This window comes from Corvus hawaiiensis, chromosome 1 (assembly GCF_020740725.1).
Source record: "Corvus hawaiiensis isolate bCorHaw1 chromosome 1, bCorHaw1.pri.cur, whole genome shotgun sequence".
Taxonomy (NCBI): Eukaryota; Metazoa; Chordata; class Aves; order Passeriformes; family Corvidae; genus Corvus; species Corvus hawaiiensis.
Window position 1 is genome coordinate 67,327,805 of NC_063213.1, and position 19,724 is coordinate 67,347,528.

The window sequence follows — 19,724 nt, forward strand, 5'->3', positions numbered from 1 at the left end:
ACAGAGGTATCTGAGTATAGCACCAGATTGACTCAAGTCAACAAACTCAGAATTAAATATATCTGGTGTCATCTTTTTGTTGATGAAAATCACAGTGCTACCAATGACAGTGAAGAATCAAGTAAAGATAAGAATTAAAAGTTACATTTTTGGAGTGTGTAGGACCTGAGAGATGACTTTTTCTCCCTGCCATTTACTTGATTTATTCACTCATATAAAATACATAAGATATACCACACCTTGTCTGTTACTCTGCTAGGAAATTATTACGTAATTTAAAAAAATACAAAAACCTTCTCCAATGTTCACACGGTACATTAAAGGTACAGGATGGCTACTGGCTACATTCCTGCCTTACGGGACATCAGGGCTTTATTGTTCTGCCACTATAAGGAAATATATTAACAGATAATGACAAGTAGAATAAATATTGAAATTTGAACCCTGATAAGGTTTTTTTTTTGGATAGGTGAATTTATATTCTAAATCACCTAACAGCTTTCAACAAAGTGCCAATCTTCCTGTTATTGGTTTAATTTAAAAAGGGGATTACTTTCCTACTCTTATTGGAAAAAATATGACAGAGTATCTGTTTGACTGTGAGCAAGGACACTTTCAATGTGATAGGGACATTTTCCTCCACAAATTAATACATTTAATTTTGAAAGCTATTCTATCAGCCTATAGTTTTTATTCATGGTTTGTCTTGTGTCATGCTCATAAACTTCATGATAAAAATGCACAGATCAAACTATTTGAAGAGAGAAAAACCAAGACAGAAACCATGCTTGTTCTCCATTAAAAAAAAAATAAATAAAAGCTAATCTGCTTTCTACTTACACAAGTTCATTTTATTCAAGATGAAATGGAGTTTTTACATTTTTAGATAAATAATTTCATTTTTAGGCTACTCACAGTTAAGTGGTAAAAGTCTATAGCTACCATAAATGGTAAAATGGTGAAAGTCTATAGCTGAAGAAGAAAATTGAGAGGTGGGCAAATGCTAGACAAGGATCATGGTTACATCAAGTCACACAGTGGGGACGTCACAGGATGAACATCCAAGGGAGGAAGTACCACTTACAAAGGTAAGTCCTCACCTCTACCTACCTGAAACAATGCCAGAATCAGACACCTGAAACTCCTTTATCCTTTCGTAGCATCTCAGGTCTTCCTCTGAACAAATCAGCCACCAATTCACTGTATAGAATATGATTTTACTTGGAAGACACCTAATTTATATCTTCACATACTATCAAAAAAAGAAGACTACAGTCTTCTGAGAAAAAAAATGGGAAACAGAAAAACAAAAATATCCAGTATTACCTACTCACTTTCTTATTTTATATTTACAAATTCGAAAGAGGTGGAATGTTTGACTTTGGAGTAACTGCACATAACAACTAACAAATAAGGCACTGACTGTATTGACTGCAGGATCCCTTCTTTTTCAGGGGAGAAAAAAAATCTTCAAAAATAATGAAGCCACTTATGTCTGAGTTCTATAAAAACACCCATCTTTCTCCAAAACTTAGTGCTAGCTGAGATAAATCTGCCTTCCCTGCTTTCTAATGGCTAGGTTTTGTTTACTGGAAAGGTGTGTGGGGGGAAGTGATTTTGATTTATGTTCCTGCAATCACAGGATGGAGAAAAAAAAGTCTTGAACCACAATCCCCAGTTCTCAAAATGAATCCTTTGCTGGTTATAGTTGAGTGGAGACAGATTTACCACAGCCTAAAAAAAAAAAGATTGTTTTTCAGAAAAATATTTACCAAAAATGCATGTTAAACTCATTTCTTGCTCTCCACTACAGGAAAGAAAACAAAAATGGGAAAGACATAACATTAAGTATGAAATAATTCAGCTTTCTGCCATGTTGTATATCTAATCAAAGCTTAATATTTAATAGTTAAGTCAGGACTTTTATGAAGACACCAAGGCAACAGAGTGGCATGAAACCTTGAGAAGCATACTGAGCTAATTTGTAAAAAAATACAGACTTCTTGCATAATAAGGTGTACCTCCATCACCTGGTTGTCAGCGTACCTCTCACAACAATATTAAAGGAAAGGAAAGTATAATTTAAGAAAGAGAAAAGGTGTTTGAAGCACAGAAGTGATCTTTAGTTTTACCAAAGGTGAATGCACAACCAGAGATGAAGTCAGAATTACTTTAGACTTTTTCTGGCAGTAACACACGTTTATAATTAATACTACTATAAATTAATAATTATGATTGGTTCTCTGAAAGCTCTAAAATCAGGTTCAATCCTTCCTAAAGACCAGTGGTGACTGAACCTCTCCATGTTCATTGAAGAAGGCTAAGGAAGTTAAGTTAGCCTTTGCCAGAGGCTAGCAGTGTGAACATGAACAGTTCTTTTCCCTCTTTAATATTCATTTATACAAGTCAAATTCTGATCCCATTTATAATAACATAAATCTAGAATGACTCCCTTGCAGTCACTGGAGTGAGTTTAGATTTACTGCAGACTCTGTAAATAAGAACAGAATTTAGCCCATACACATTTAATTATCTTGTCTAACAGACTATATCTCTTGATGAAAGGAAAAAAAAAAAAAAAACCAAACTGCCTCAGACTTGGGAATGAGCAATAAAAAAGGTAGCACTGACCAGCTCCTGCACCAGCAGGAAGGACCCCAGGAAAGTAGGTAAGTACAACCTAAGGGACAAACCTATTTCTTTATGTTTTCCTGGAGATCTTAAATTCTGTCAAAAGTATATTCAGCTCTGATAAATCGTAAATATACTGTAGACTTGCTCCATTTCCTAGGTGTGTTGCTGATTGTTAGTAATTTACACTCAAGATATAGCAACGATTTGCCATTGGCTTGGGGGAAATTGTTTTGCTGCCTATGATTTATAGCTATGATTTGCTTAAGAGTTTTATGAGGCAGTTTCTCCTGAATATGCCCTCAGTGAAAGGCCCCCAAGCAGAGGCAGCTTACAGAGACCCTCAGACAGTATCTTATTTCTCCTTCACCCAAATAACAGGAGACTGTTCAAATTTTGTATTACTTTCACCCTTCTTTCTCTTACTCAAAAAAAAAAAAAAAAGCACACCATGAGGCAAGGCAATATTGATACTCTATTGACTGAACACTAGGTTTTCATGGATTTCATGCTATGTAGCACATGTAGCACATGCCTGTCTTGGAATGATATATCACAGCATTCTCAGTGACAGTGACATATCAGTTAATCTGGGCAAGGTATAGTACTTGATATCTCTATGATACAAGTGATATCTGGTTACGTCTGCATCTCATGGGAAGGCATGTAGACCTTACAAAGCAGGAAGGTCTGACGATGGGGGAAAAGTGCCAAAATCTCATTTCTGAATACTGGAAGCAACTGTTAAGAAGAGTCCATTTACTTTGTCAAAAATATGCCCAAGAGGATGATCTGTGGGCTGTTACTGCTGCGTACCTGACTAGGGAATACCATATCTCATCAGTCATGTTTTGAACCTAACTCATCAGAGGGCTCAGAACAGCTCTCAGTACTATGACCTTTTTCTGTAAACTATTTCCCTCCCTTTTTTCCTTTGTCACATATTTTCTCCAAAAGTTCTAATCAGTTTTTGAAAATACATATGGCCAAAAAGTTGTCTGGATTTTCACAGATGTTCTATATTTTATTTAATTAGCAGATTCCCTTATGCTATTGATTACTTTTTATTGCTGTTGCATTAGAACTTCTGAAATAATGGGATCCCATTATTGTGCTGGAACTTGGAAAACATAGAACAGACTAATTTATTACAGCTTAGATGTAGTTGCATGTTAAACTTCCCAAGGTCAACACCAGAAATGCAGAAACCAACCTAACAATTGCTTATTCCATTTCAACACTTAAGTGGATTTAGAAGTAACAAGTAATTTGTTCCAAAATTATTTGTCCAGATCCCTGTCTTGCACATATGTTCTCAAAACATTCCATAGTGACTAGTGACACTCAGTGGCTCATTAAAATCCTCTCCAGTGACCCAAATAATCACGTTATGAAGGCCAGATGATGTCTAAGTGTGTCACACTGGAATGCCAAAACCTAAAGTACTTAAAATCAGCACTGTAAGCAAGAGGATGACTACACACTGAATGTTTCTCTTGTTTTGTTAGGTCATAAGCTAGACATATAAACCAACCAGGTTGCAGATAAAATATCATGCATGTTTTCTGGCAGAAATGAGGAATCTTAAGGATATTACTTGTCAAGCAGTATCTCAAGTACGTGTTTGGCATCCTACTTTTCTCAACACTACCATTCTGTTTTGTAACCTGAGGTGTGTCACTCATCCTCCAGACCCACTTAGTCTTATCTTGCCAGCATACAGGCAGCAGCATGGACCTGAAACATCCAGCAGAGAAGGAAGCATTTGCCTAATTCAGATAGCCTCAGGAGAGAAGTTCACAGGCTGGACCATGCACCACCCTACATGAACTATTCAGCACCTTCTCAGAGTTTTGCTTTAGTTTCTGCTTGTAGTTCAGATTTCATGTTTAAACAGAAGGAATGTTGATTTACTTATTAAACACAAATTTCTGTAACTTCAACGCTACGCAGTCTTTGATCACATATCATTCCCTTAAACTTCTAAATATAAAAACTTTTCCAGCTGAAAATATCAACTCTTCTTTTATTTCTGAGATAACAGAGACATTGGGAACTGTCTAAAGCCCATCTTTCCACTTTGATCTTAGTGGCTGAGCATCATCGTTCTGATGGTTGGCAGAGCTGTGTGGGAGCACAGTGTTCAAAAGACCACTGGACACTCGTTTTGTTGCTATGCAGTAAAATTACTTGCTTTTATTCACTTATTGCCATGAAGGCTAAGGGAAAGTAGAGATCTGACATTTGTCAGTAATGCAATTTGTACTGTGCAAAACAAACCAAACAAACACAAAAATCTCTTCTCATGACCACAGAAAAAACAGGGGAATACAGGAAGATGGAACATTCTGCAGTGGTCACCCAGCTCATGAACAAGGGCCATAGCTCAAGTCCACATTGCAAATATTGACTTTTCTTTTCTTTTCAATACTTTGGCAAGGTACACCACAGCAAGTTGCTGCACTTGCTCAGCTGAGAATGGGCAGACAGCATAAAAGGTAATGTGGTATCTGCCAGAAAAATCTTAGGGTGTAGATTTAAAAGAATCAAAGCAGATGAGGTTTAGGAATAGCTGTGAATACCAATGTTGTCTGCTACTGTAGATGAATGCAAGAGAGGGATGAACTTATGCTGAGACTACATATAGGTTCAGAAATTTATAAATTTCTGAACGCACTTATAAATATGTGCGTCATTCGCTTGTGTAAATCCTATTTACAGTAATGGTTTAAGGAACTACCCTTTTCCTTAGAGGAAATACTGCATTACTAGAGAGCAAGAATTTATTTTTCATCGTGCTGTCTCAATAGTATAAAATGTGTACTCCCAATTATAACTTAACACTGTTTCTAAAAATATTTGCATAAATAGCAGTTTGACAGATCAAGTGTAAATGAAGAGCTGTTGGGCACATCAAGACACACAGTGCCACATGCCTGGGTTAATCCACATGCTTATAGCCAGAAGAAAAAAACAGAGATGAGAGTATGTTCCAGTAAATATTGATGCTATCAGCTCTGAATGTCAATTATATGTATTTCCCTTTAAATAATTTATAATCAGTGGTAAACCACAAGTCACCTCCAGCTACCATCCATAAAGTATAGTTTTCTACACTCGGTATGCAACAAATTCATTTTGAAGCATGTCTGAACTTTTTTGTCATGAGCATCAGACTGAATGCCTGTAATAAAAATGACAGGTAAATAAGAATAAATGGTTTAACGTTAGCAAGAAATAGGGCTCTGCTGTTTCACCTCTGATGACAGAATCACAAGTTTAGCTCTCCCCTGAAGTTAAATGCAATGTTCTCTCGCATCAAACCTTTAACGCCTCTTTTTTTTTTTCCAAGATTGCGGCAGCCCAAATGCAATTTGACCGAATTCACGAAACGCACTTTGTAAACAGATATTTATTGCCTGCAAGATAAATAGTCAAAATACATCAGATTTATTGATGCCTTGGGAATACGGTATTATGGCAATTTAGAAAGGAACTGTGAGCAAAACCACTGCAGGAACTGACTGTGGATCGGTCTGCGCTGAGAGCGGGAAAAGCAACAACACAGGAAATATACAGGACACATAGTGTTTAGGATAACATGGCTAAACCAAATGCACTGCAGTTTTTGTAGCAAACATTTTCAACAGGAACATGTACATCAAGTGCCTAGAATTTATTTTTTTAAAAAAAAAAAGTATTTTATACATTAAGGGAGAAAGAAATACTTTTGCAAAGAGGAGGGGAATAATCCATTCTACTTGTGCACTTTGGCAGGGAAAGTAGTGAGATACTTATATTTCAGCAAGTGAGATTTAGATACCAGTGAAAACTTTCTAATAGTAGGAACAGTTAAGCTTTAAAATAGACTGCCTGGAGTGATTGTGGAATCTCCAGTTCGAGGTTTTCATTGGGATATTGGACAAATATCTGTCAAAACTAATACAGATAAACTTGATTCTGCTTCTTGATACTTCTTCTCAGCCTTATTTTTCATTATTCTATGAAACATTTGCAAATTGCTTTTTTAAAATCATCGTTAGAATTGTATTTCACATTTAAAATAACACATGGAAACTCTAATGCTGCAGAATGAAAACAACTTGGATTTATTTTATATATTTTTAACTGCCTCTAAGACCACACAAGAAGTAGTACCCTTATTGATTATACTACATATCACTGAAGTGCAGAAGGCTCTAACCTGTGAGTTGTGAAGCAGGTGTCCTAACGGTGAACCTATGGTGTCCGAATACAACAGGGCCGATACGATGACCACGATTTTTTGATATTAAGAGGTCTGGGACACTCCTAACAGTGAAGGAGTGGTATGCTGCTGTGTGAGCTTGATCTTGTCACTGATACAAGACTTTAGAAGAGCATGTGAGCTATATTTTGCCCATATGTGTATATATAGATACACTGTATATACACAATATATACACATTGTACACAAGTGCAGAAAGCACACTGTAACAACACTGTAGAAATTCCTATCCACTCACCTCACTTACAACATACCTAACATCAGGAACTGTCCTCTCCCTGGCTTGTCTAGTCTGTATAAAATCTTGTCTCAGATTTCCTTGATTCTTCCAATCCACCATACTGCATTCAGCATGTAAGTATACACCTACCTGTTGTTCATTTGACTACTATTTTACTTCTAAAAAATGCTTTAAACATTGTCCCTGTAAGATAATGTCCTTAAGAATATTATGTACAAATGTTCATTTTAAACTAGATATATCTTCTTTACTGCCAGGTTGCAAAGACCTCTTGTTTTAACAAGCACCCCAATAAACATTTATCTAGGTCCCATGGGTGTATATTACAGGTTGCCAGTGCTTCTGAAAATGCCTGAGGTTTTTCAATAACTATTTACAATATTCTCTGACCCATTTTAATTTTTTTTCCTGAGTTTCCTAGAGCATGGTGTCTCCATTTTTAAATTTTAGAGGGATTAGATACATTTAGTATCTTATGGAGCGTCAACTAAACCTCAGTGCCTAACAAAAAATCCTTACCAGTTATATTCAACCCCCCTTCTTGTGGGCCAACAAACATGATGTGGAACAAGCATCTTAACAGCATAATTGAGCCAGTGTGAACTCAAGCTGGTTGGTATCCTTATTGTAAAAGCTGTTCCTACCCTGTTCACCACTAAGCTAGGTGTCCTCTTACCACTTATTCCTTTATTTGAAATTTTTACATGACAGCAAGAGCCGGAAAACTCTCGTGTTGCATTTTGGAGGTACACTCTATACAGAAAAGAATTTGTGATAAAGAGTCATTTCAGTACAAATAATACTGAACTGTTCACTGCACACAACAGGGACACATGAAGAGAGTATACACAGCCTAACTTTGGGCAGCACAGTCAGCTAGGCCAGTCGTCAGAAGAAAGAAATCATTCACTTCATGGGACCACAAAGCAGGCTCCTGCCCAAGATGCTTTGAACTGTCCTCTGGGGCAGTTTCTTTTTCTACCAATTAGAGAGGAACCCAGGGCTAACTAACTAATAGTTTACTACCTCAGTACACCATATAATGGGTCTAATTTTCATTCAGATTTTTACAACAGGTTAGAGATGAAAAGTTATCAACAGCCATGGCTTCCTAGAAGACATTTCCTTCTCTTTCTTCTGCTTGACTCTGAAAATCATTTCCACTCTTGTAACACCTGATGTGTGCAAGCTCCCCAGGACAGACAAATCCATGTGTAAGCAGACTGTTTGTTTCAAATTAGAGAAAAACTTCCTTGAGTCATTCTTCATAAACCAAACAGATGACATTAAAGGAAATAGTGGATAATCTCCTTTGGCTTAAAAAGGGTAATGAACAAGTGCCAAATAGATTTTCACTGATAATACAAACTGATTTGAAACAGGCTGGCTGCACTCTGGCCTGCAGTGTTCTGGTTGGTGTTCACTGCTGTGTACTTAATTTATGGACCATCTCCTAATGCCTAGAAACTGCTCTTCATGGGAAAAATATCTATGCCTACTTTATATCTATATATACCTAAGAATCCTTTAATGAGAAGCAATTCAGAGAGGCTTGTATCCACAGGGGTGGTTTAGAGAACTCCTCCAAAACTTTCTGCAGCTCAGGACTTCTGACTTGCCCTGTCAGATGCTCATCCTGTTCAGGTAATGTTTGCAGCCCTTCAGTACTGCCTCACCAACAGTCCTTCCTGTGCACCTGGAAGGCGCTTTCCACCTGTGAGCAGAAGCTGACTTACATCATCCAGCTTTCCACAGCCAGCCTGATAAGCTCCCTGAACTGGCTCAGAGCTGGAGCTCAGAGATTCAGAGCAGCAGCACAACTTTTGGGAAATCAAACCAAAACCCCGGCAGTGTAAAGATACCCCTACAATGTCCCGCAGCTTAGATGATCCAACTCATCAGGAAACAGGGATTTATAAGTGATTTTTTTAAATGGAGTTTTTATTTTAGTTTACAATGAGCAAACAAATTAAGAGTCTGCAAATCCACTGGGTTAAAACAATAATCTTGCCACATAGCCATCCAACTTGAAAGTGATCTCCAATTGTTTGGGTTTGGGTTTTTGGTTCTTTTTAAACACCCAAGACTCAACCCCTGACCTCCCCCCAGTATCTTTAAAGATAAAGATATCAGTAAAGATAGAAGAGAGTAAAATTTGGAATGTAAACCAAAAAATAAATTAATAAATAAAGAGAGTAACACCATGTTCCCTCTACTCCTCAAGTCCTGACCTGGCTAGCCCGTCTCCTGGCTAGCCAAAGCAACTGCCCAGGTATTCCAATACAAGGAAAAATCCTGTTCTGCATAAGGAGTCCCTTCACAGACAAAATTTTGAAGACGGAATTTGTGATTTAAGGGAAGTGAAGACAGAAATTTAATTTTTTAATCATTTCTAGCTTCTCTCTTCACAATGTCACTTTAAGACCCTTTCGTTTGCTTCAGTATCATTCACCTTGAGGTGGAACCAGAGCAGGAAGCTGAAATGCCAAATGACTGGAAGAAAAACTGTGCTTGTGGTACTCCTGACCACACCAAATGCAAAGAGCACAAAGAGCTCATTTTCTTAATTCTCCCAAACCCATTTCCACTCCAAAGAGCCATAGAAAAGCCTCAGATAAACATCCAGATCTTTGATTGTTTATGCAAACTGAACACTTCACAGGTTTTTGGAGGCTAGCCCATCACTAAAAGGAATAAGAAAAGCTTTCCATACCCGGAATCCGAGAGCTTTTGTCTCCTTCACGGCCATGATCAAATACCATTTTTTTTTCCTCTCTTATTTTCAGATTTCCTCCAACAGACAGAAAAACAGACAAGTGCACTCTATGATTCAGGTAAGGGTTTTTTTAAGAATATACAGATTAATATAAACAAAACCAAATTATAAGTGCAGACCAAACAAGTCACACAAGGAGCCCAACGCTATAGGTCAAATTCCATTCCTGCAACAATTTTACCCAAAACAGATGTATAACTAACCTTACAAAAACATGTGAGTCCCTATTTTGGCTGCTGGTTAAGAACCTCCTGTGCAGTCTATTCCTGTCAGGGACAGAAGTAAGATATTCCAGACAAAAAAAGTGACCCTCAGAAGCATAAATACAAAACTTATTAACTGCCTCTAATTCTCTAAGCACACAGGGACAGTGAACATTATTGGTTAGGGATATTCAGCACTTAAAATAATTGGTTTTCCTCTAGCACAGCTCCCCATCCCCACTAGCCTTAAATGGAGAATGATGCAAAGATTCAAGCCCAGGATTGTTTTTCCACAATGCACTAGATTTTCTAGACTACTCTCAACTCCCAGATGACGCATGTGTCTCAGAATACAGTAAAAGACATTTTAAAGTTCTGATTCCTGCAAAAGTTACTAAGTGAAAACCTGAAATTTCAAAAACTATAAACTGGGAAGACCTGTAATAGATAAAACCAAAAAAAAAAAAAAAAGAAGAAAAACACCAAACAACAAACGAGTGAAAAAGAGTTTATTATGGGCTTGTCTTCAAAGTATCACAGGATATCTTCTGTCCCACCCTACTCTCACATCATCAGCTCACTAAGAGGTGAGTTTCACTGACAGGCTTCACAAAAAACACCCAAATCCGCAACACAGGCAGGCAGAGAGAATCCTCCCCCAGGGGGCAAATTCCTTCCTCTGGGCAGGGGGTGATAAAAGCATTAAGAGGCCCAAGAAAGTTCTGTGCTGTGAGTGCTTTTGGTGTATAGTCCCAGGCTGGTCCAGAGGAAAAGTTTAGAATATCTCTGAAGTTCTGTTAATGTTTTTATACCTCCACACTTTCCCCATGGAAACTGAAGACAGCAATTGATAGGAAATAGAGGGAGTGCAAAGTATCTCATGGATGCCTGTTAACAAAGGTCCCAGGTCTTGTCTCTCTCAGAAATATATAAGGAGAAAATCCTGCATCACAGCTAAGACCTCTGTTTTATCTCAAAATTAGATAACCTGGAGTTAAGGGCTAATGTGGCTTTTAGGCAAAACAAGTTGAAAGGCAGTTGTCCCAGCTCAATATGTATTGAACTGGAGAATAAAGATCAGTGAAGCATGAAAGGTATAGCATAAGAGTAGCCATGAACCTAATTACTTGAGTAATTGAATGAGAATATACCCCACCCTAATTATAAGGAATAACATTTTTAAAGTAAACTAGCTATAAGATGTCAATATATGATAATCAAAAATATGCAGCATAGCTCTTGGATTTTGTGGGATCAATACCTCTCCTTCTAGTGGCATTCTAAATTGCTTCCTTTGCATGGATCACTATATCATCATTTAACAACCTGCACCTAGTCCCACTAAAGAAAAAAGAAATCTGAATTGACTGATGTTCATGATTCACTCTGCCAGAGTGGCACTTGGTACCCTCCTGTCCTCCCAAGGCGTGGATCTTGCTGCAAATCCAGGTGCACACAGGCGTCCCATGAGACAGGGTTCTTAGCCTCTTCTATGGGGTTCTGTGATCTTCCTTCAGGAAGGAAGATCTTGCATCCCTATTGTTACTGCTGACAGTGGAATTTCTGTTAAAGATGAGCTTTTGTTTGTTAAAAATGAAATTTTTTTTTTTTAAAAAACTGTTTCTCTTGTACTGACTTTGTTCAAGGCCTATTACACACACAGCATCTTTACAGCCATGCAGCAGAACCATACAGCTGAGACAAACCCGTCTCCAGAGCCTGGGCTGTCAGTTCAGACTTCTTTCCTTCTTTCCCTCCTCATGTTTTTATGTTTACTTTATTTGTGAGTGCAAGAAAGAACAAGTAGGTGGAGGGTTTAGCTTGGATTGGTCAGAATCTGCAAGGGTCAGAGGTTTCAGATCTTCTCCTAATCGATTTGTGTGTGCCGAGTTTCATAAGGGACAAAATGTTTTATGCTTTCTCCAAGTGGCGCAAAAGCACAAGCCTGGTTTCCTCGAGTAACAAAGATTGTTTCTGAGCAGCTTTTCCCGAGGCACCGAGTGATGTAAAGGATGATTGGCAGAGTGCGTGGCTCTGAATAAATGAATAGCACACATATGTTCTTTTTTTCTCTCTTTTCCTTTTCCCCGCTCTCCTCCGAGAGGCTTTTCAGCCCCGTTTCGGAGCGTGCACTTGCAGAGCAGCACCTGCGTTTTGCTGGCTTCTTTCGAGAGACCTGGCGGGCTGACACTCCCACGGCGAAGGGCTCGCTTAATAAATGCTTCTGAGGCAAAAAGCCATTTTTTTGGGGCTCGTTTCCGGCCCGGGGGGTCGGCGGGCGCCATCCGCACGCCCACACTGCCACCTGCCGGCACCGGCCGAGCACATCCCTCTCCTCCCGGCACACGGGCGAGCAAAAAAAATAAATAAAAAAGGGAAAATGAAGTTACCCTTGTTGCTTTAATAGGTGGAAATCTTCGTAGTAGTACCCCGAAAAGAGACAACTGTCCCAGCACATCTGGCCAGAAGTTGTTTTTTGCTGAACGGTGTTGGTGACCCAACTTGCTGACTGCATCCAGTTGAGACAGCCCGGCATCCTGCTTTGTGCCCAGCCCTAATGAGCTCCGACACTTCACATTGGGTTTAGCAAATAGATGGCTACCAAAGAATCATTTCCAGTTATTGTCAAACGTGGTTGGAGACCATATTTACTTTTTAAAGACAATTATTGATCTGCAGTTGCACAGCGGCCATCCATTTCATTTATCCCCTACACCACTAAGAACTGTGTCACAAGTTCCCAGTTTAATGGAATTAGATCATTTGGGCAACTCAAAGTTCCACATGAGTTACTTTAACTCCTCTACTGCCACACTGCCCTTCCCATGCCATGACTTACTAATACTCCTACAAAAGCTGCTAGATCCTAGCACTGTTCTGAAGTAGTGGTGCCTTCTCAGACACCAGAAGTCCAGAGGTAATTGTACCTTAGCTCCTGATCTTGGAACAATGATGCATGAATCAAACCATGAAGAAAAACAAAAAAAAATTTTTTTTTAAATCCCAAACAAAAACAAAGATCAGAAGATCTCTCACCATCTCGTTGCCACAGTCACATTCAAGACTTGTGCACAGAGTTGAAGAACCATAATTGAAAAAGAGCACTTGAATTATCACTGAAAAAAATGGCCATGGTTTGAAAATAGAATTTTATTTTAAACATGTTAACTGATCTTGTTTTTTGTGAGCCTTTCTGTGAGGAAAATTTCCTCCATGCAAGTGTTTACAGTAAACAAATTTGAGGCCCAGTACTCTAGTTGGTTGATGAAAAAACAGAGTGGTATTCCACAGTGCATTAAATTCTTTTTGTAGGGAAAAGGAAAATTCTACCTTCCTTTTGGGATGAATACCATAGAATAATGCTATGTTTCTGGCCAAAAAGTCTTAACAAAGAACCCGCTGAAAAAACATACATCAAATTATTCTGACAAGTCCAGTAGACCTTCAAGGCTTACAGAATATACAACTCATTGCATTTAAGCTGTCAGATACAAAAATAACATCAATACCATGTAATTCAGGTGACCAATCATGCAGCCAAAGTATCTTAGCATTTCACAGAATGACAACAGAGACAAATCAGATAATGATTCATGGGCTAAAATGTGTTTTATCTTTACAGTTAAAGCAGCACAATGGGAAAAAAAAAAAACAAAACAAAACATAAAATAGATAAAATAACCCTCCACAAAAATCCCCCCAGAAAAAAAAATTGCAGGAGAAACATTCTAAACATTCTTGAACCAGCTTGAACTATGACTTTTGTGGCTGTTCCTGTGTCAGAAAACAATGCTAGTGGTTCTTCAAATGATTTGTGTTCAGGTAAAACACCTCCATCAGTAAAATTCTCACTGACCTCAGCCTATCATCCCTAGTTACAGGGACATCAGAACTACCCATGCCCAAAAGAGATTTCTGTATCAACTCCAGGTTCTTTCTGTATCAACTCCAGGTTCTTTACACTGTACCCTGCATTCAGCGCCTCCAGAACTGGACTTAGAGGATATTAAGCTGGAGGAATTTCATTTCCAACTCATTCTGAAGATCCCTGTAATTCTATTAGATGCTCTACAGCAGTCCACCTCACCCAGCAGCTCAATAAGAGAGAATTTTTTAAAAAAAACGGTAAACTGTGCAGGTTTTTACTTGTCCTACTTGCTGAGTAGTAATGCAGTTATCCAGGGAGGTTCTCTCTGCACCCTCAAGTTTTGGAACTCCTGTGCAGTCACATCAAAGTAGCAGCCTTGCCACAGCAGCTCCTCTGCTCACACATGGACTAAAGGGCTCACAGCTATTACAGTAACATTTACTGTCCTCACAGCCATTACATACCCTGGAGCCAAGCAAGCAGACCAGATGAAATATCTCCTTTCTGTAATCACATGAACTTATGTGCCCTCAAATTCCCAAAAAAAAAAAAAAAAAAAAAAAAAAAAAAGGCTAAAAACACAACTCAAAATTAATCACCACCACCATAACTGTTCAAAACTAAACTCTCACTCCAAAAATTCTCACCATAACTTCTGCTGGTTAAATCCCATGAGGGTAATCAATATTTCTTACTCGCTTTTAACATGCTACTCTTCAATTTCATGAGCTAACACATGTGAGTTTGAACTACGGATAGAAATAACTAGGGCAGAGAAGGTAAGTAATTCCATGTATTTGCAATAGCAATGTTCTGGGAGTTTCACTGTCTGAAAGTGAGTTGGTGTACAAACAGAACATAATAAATACAGAGATCTCTTGAAGATCACTATATAAGAAAGTCCCTAATAAATGGTAGACAAACCCTGGGCTCTCAGTAATATGCCTGCTCTGAATCTCAAGTCCATTTTGGTTACACGATATCAAAAATTATTCTTTTCTTGAGCAGGCCTAACAATATCAGTAAAATTGCATGGATTTTTTTTCCATATGAGACCTTCAAAAAATGTGTGAAGCATTTCAATTTTTATTCTATAAAACTGTCTCAAGTATTTGAAACTAAAAGTTTCATTTCCGTGCTAAATGTTTTAAATGAAGAAAAGGTTAGCAATATTTTCACTTTACCAGAGCTATCCTGTCTGTTCCAAGACCATAGCATATTGGAAAATGGACTATTTAGCAACTGATCTACATTCATTCTTAATTAAAATTTAAGTGAAAATAATTAGTGAATATTTTAATGAGAAAAGAATATGGGTCATTTTTGAAATCTAGGTAACAAAAAAAACTTTCTCCCAAAAATAAAGGGGAACAATGAGTTTGTCAATTCAATTTACCTATTAGTTGGGTTTTCTTTTTTCAAACAGCTTCAGTAGAAGTAAAATTACTCATCAGAAAATCTGAGTATTATATTGCCAACATTTAACTGAACAAGCCTGTATTCTGTTAATTTCCCCAATCATCTGAAATGACCTCATATTTCAGTTGACAGAAAAAAATGTTTGTTCTTAAGGTTCCATAAAATGTTTGGGCAATTTGTGTTTCTACACTGCTCGCTGAAAATTTCACCAAACTCTTTGCACTGCAGAAATCAGCAAACTAACATTTTCAAGTCCCAGAATACTGAAGCTTTACAGGGGCAGTGCTCACTCCTGCATGGGAAATGGGAGTCCTCAGAAGCAGGCATTAATATTTGTAGGCAACAGGTTCAAAATTATTGGTATAAAGGGAATATTCCATGTCAGTTACTTTTCAAAGCCAAAACCTGCTATAATTTACCTGGGCAACACCCCTGCAATACACACACAATCAGTGAATGACACAGCCTGTTTGGGGCAGAGCCTCTGCTCCTGCTGCTCAAGACCATTGCAGGAAAAATGGGGCTCATCTGGAGATTTCCCTGTTCTTCACCTTAGGTCCCCTGACTGCCAGAACTGCAGAGATGAAGGAAAAAAGAACACGGGGTTCTCCAGTGTTATGGCTCAGGATTCTGAGAAAAGGTGCCTTACTACTAAAGACAAGGTGTTCACATCATTTGCACCATTACTTAATTTGGCCCAGGTACTTGTTTTCATCACTATTGGGTCAAATTGGACCCCACATCAGAAATATTTGATTGCTCTTTGATGATCCTCCTTTTAAAAGGGCACTGTAAAAATTAGCAGCAATTCTTTTCATCTCATAACTATGAATGATTCTTTTAACAGATTCATAACAAAATTTAACACAGAACATATTCCAAAGCACAACTCATATCAAAAGTGCTCAGTAGCAAATGAGCATACTGTCTCATTAAGCCTGACTTTCCTTTGCTAAGAAACACAGCACTGTAAACTTCTCTACAAAATACTCCTTCTGAGAGCCTTCTAACAAAAAGGTCCACATGAAATTATTCTTCAGAACTAATATTTAACAGGGATCAACAGTATTATCCCCACTGTTGTTTTTTAGCAGTATCAAAAAAATAAAAAAATCTACCCCATATCTTGAAGAAACACAGTTAATAGGAAAAAAAGTTTCATGATCTTGGAAGAACAATATTTCTGCAGACATAATTAGATGCCAAATTCACAGTACACAGACATTAATAATATTCATAGCTATATAAAAGTGTGACACCCCTTGGAAATCAACAAGATTTTGGCTTATGCACAAAGTCAGACCTCTAAATACTTGTAACCAATCTGATTTACTCATTTACACCAGTGAAAGATCTGAAATCAGTAATATTATAAAATTTGGAAGCACAGATAAGGTTATCTGGAGCATCACAAGTTCAGGTACTTGTTTTATATTCTTAATTCAACCCTGCTTCAACCCTGAAGTCATGAATGCATCAGACTTAATTATTTTAAGAGATAGTTAAATTGTTGATAACGCCTTGGTTACAGAGGATAGACCAAAACCATGAACTTTGAAGAGCGCCCCAAAAGCTAGAGGGAAATGAAAATAATTGATTTCAATCACAAATTTATAATTGGTACTGTTACTTACAGACTGTGGCTGCTGGTACAGTTGGGCTACTACACACCTAAGTGAGATGGCATCCTCTCCCTTCCTAATGAAATATGCTGCCCCGTGTCTGTGACTAAACTGCAGGTCCTCTCCCTTTTTTCACCATGGTCTGGGTCCAAAGTATGCATCCTTAGCATATTTTAACTGGCCCTCAAGTGTGAGGCATCCTTGCATGGATTTCCCTTAGAAAATAGCCCAAGTGGTAGCTGAGACAGATTATTGCAAGCTGTGGTAAATATGCTGGCCTGCATAATCAATGTATCTATCAAGATTAAAGCCCCAACAATAACTGTCTCTGCTGCAAAGTTTAGACAACTTTTTCTGTAAGTAACTGAATAAAACTAATGGGGTCTGGATTCCTGTGAACTTGTACTTGTTGAATCATCTAATGGAACCCAGAAGAACACCATAGTGCATTTGTGATGCCTTTCTCTTTTGCAGATTCCCAAGAGTCCAATATGTGGGCTCAGCTTGCAGTCACTTTGTCAGCACAGCTGCCAGCATCAACTCCCTCTTCTTCCATACAGTCCTGAAGCCCATGGACCCTTCATTCCTTCAGAACTGCTACTCTTCTGAAAACTTTAGCTGAAGATTTCCAAGAGTTTGGATGTCATGAGGGTGGCCAAGAAGAAGGATAAACATAGGCAGAGACAGACACAATGACCACCTCAACTTCCTCCCTAGGAAACCAAGCTAAAAGAGGAAACACATTTTCAGAATTATGCGCTGAGCTTCTTTCTGTCAAGTGGGTGGGTCTTAGTTTTAATGTAAAACACTAACTGAATTAAACCTGCTTTGATTAAATACAGCTAATTTTGAAACGTGTGTTGGAGCACTGCAGTGCTTCTGAATGCAGAGTTTTTAAGACACTGACAAGAACGTACTGAATTTTTTTTCCAATCTATTTCAATTACACTTTTATAATGGCAGAATAATGGCAAGATTAGTCTGTTTTATCATGATTAAATCTTGATTAACATATTAAATAACCATTGTACACTAATTAACTCTATTAAATACAATGTCCAATACATTGTTCTACTTCTGTAGACTTCCAATGAAAAAGTAACTATCATTAGTATGGTTATTTCTTATACAGTGTTTTTAGGATCTAACACGGAGTTTCACTATGGACGAAATACCTAAAGGTATGATTTTGATAAGCTGTTTGGGAAGACTTTATTTTGAAAGAAATTTCCAGATAAGTTACAATATGAACAGAGAAAAATACATTATTTAAGAGAGCATTTCCAAACATGCCCTATGCAATCTGAACACTGAGGATATAAAATTTAAATCTATACTCTTGTAAGGACAGCATGAAGTTGAATTTTAGATAACTTTCCAGTTCAATTATGTGAAGTGGCATTACAGTATTTTACAGGATGCACAAATGAAAAGCCATTACCAAGGATTTGTCATTATTTCACAACTGTGAACAACTCTAGGCAAGGCTTTTAACCAGCAGTTAAAAACTCCCTTGTGTCTACGTCTTGCAGTAACTTTTTATTCCACTGGAAACACTTTAAACATCTAGTTTCCTCTGTCAAGAGCACTCACAGGAACTCAGACATCTGCAGTCTGATTTCCTTGTATAACAAACATCCTCTCAAAATACAAAATGAGAGCAGCCGTCACTGTAAGCCAACACATTTATGCCAGGTTTTCAGCCAACTCTTAAATACAGTTCGGGGGTTTTGTGCACAAAAACATATGGAATGAACTGACATGAATAAAAAATAGATTTTTAAAATCTGCCTATCCGCTTCATGAGACATTTCAAACGTGCAATGGGTGATGATGCAAAGTGCTCAAACTCAGACTTGTCTAACTCTGGGCACTGAGCTGAGGCACGTCCACTTTCTTAAAGGTCACTGAAGGGACTCATGCACCTCCACACACCAGTTTAGAGACTATGTGTAAAAACAAAACAGAAGTCCCTGCTGTGATAGAAATGAGCAATAGTTGCATATGTTGCTTCCAATAAAAGGCACAACTGTACTTCAAGAAGCATAAATGCACAGCTGGGATTTGTCCACCCCAGTACTGTGTCTTTTCCTGCTTCTCTTGGTTCAAATCCTGTAACGTAACAAAAAATACATTGTAAGACAGCAAGTAGACTTCAGCTTGGTGCTATGTAGCACCTTTCCAGATAAGTGCATCCACACAAGAGAAACTTAATGATGAGCAGAAGCCAACACTGTGCCAGGAAGCTGTAAGGCTCCAGCTCTTAGGCACCAGGAGCCAGGAGCTGGGGGTGATAACACAGCTGGCAAGGTAGGGTTTCACCAGGCAGGTGGCACATGCCATTGCCCTCAAGTAAAGCAAGGGCCATGGATGGTGGCCAGGTTCAAAGTGGAGATCAAGAGGCAATTTTGAGGTGATGAGGCAGGTCTGAGGTCAAGCTAGGAAGTCAGATCAAGTCCTGTGGGGTAGCCAGGACAAGACAAAGCCCTGTGGTCTCTGGGAAAGGTCCATGGTGACAAGTCAAGTCCAACGTCAAACCAAGGAATCAGTCCATGTGCCTCAGTTCAGATCAACAGGGCCCTTGGCCAGGCACAGACATAGCTGTGGCTGAGCTGGGGAAAGACACAGTAATAGCTCAGGCAGATGCTGAAGATCCAGGGATGGTTTTAAACAGAACTGCAGAGCCCACAGGTAGAG

At 38.4% G+C, this 19,724-nt stretch overlaps 1 long non-coding RNA gene across 1 annotated transcript in view; it reads left to right on the forward strand.

The window, feature by feature from the left end:
- The window catches only part of LOC125328612, a 32,100-nt gene extending 13,283 nt beyond the window's left edge, over positions 1 to 18,817 (forward strand). The window contains exons 2-3 of the long non-coding RNA XR_007204787.1: positions 9,926 to 9,973; positions 17,502 to 18,817. This is a non-coding gene — a long non-coding RNA (uncharacterized LOC125328612). The remainder of the gene's footprint in view (positions 1 to 9,925; positions 9,974 to 17,501) is intronic.
- Positions 18,818 to 19,724: the final 907 nt, after the last annotated feature.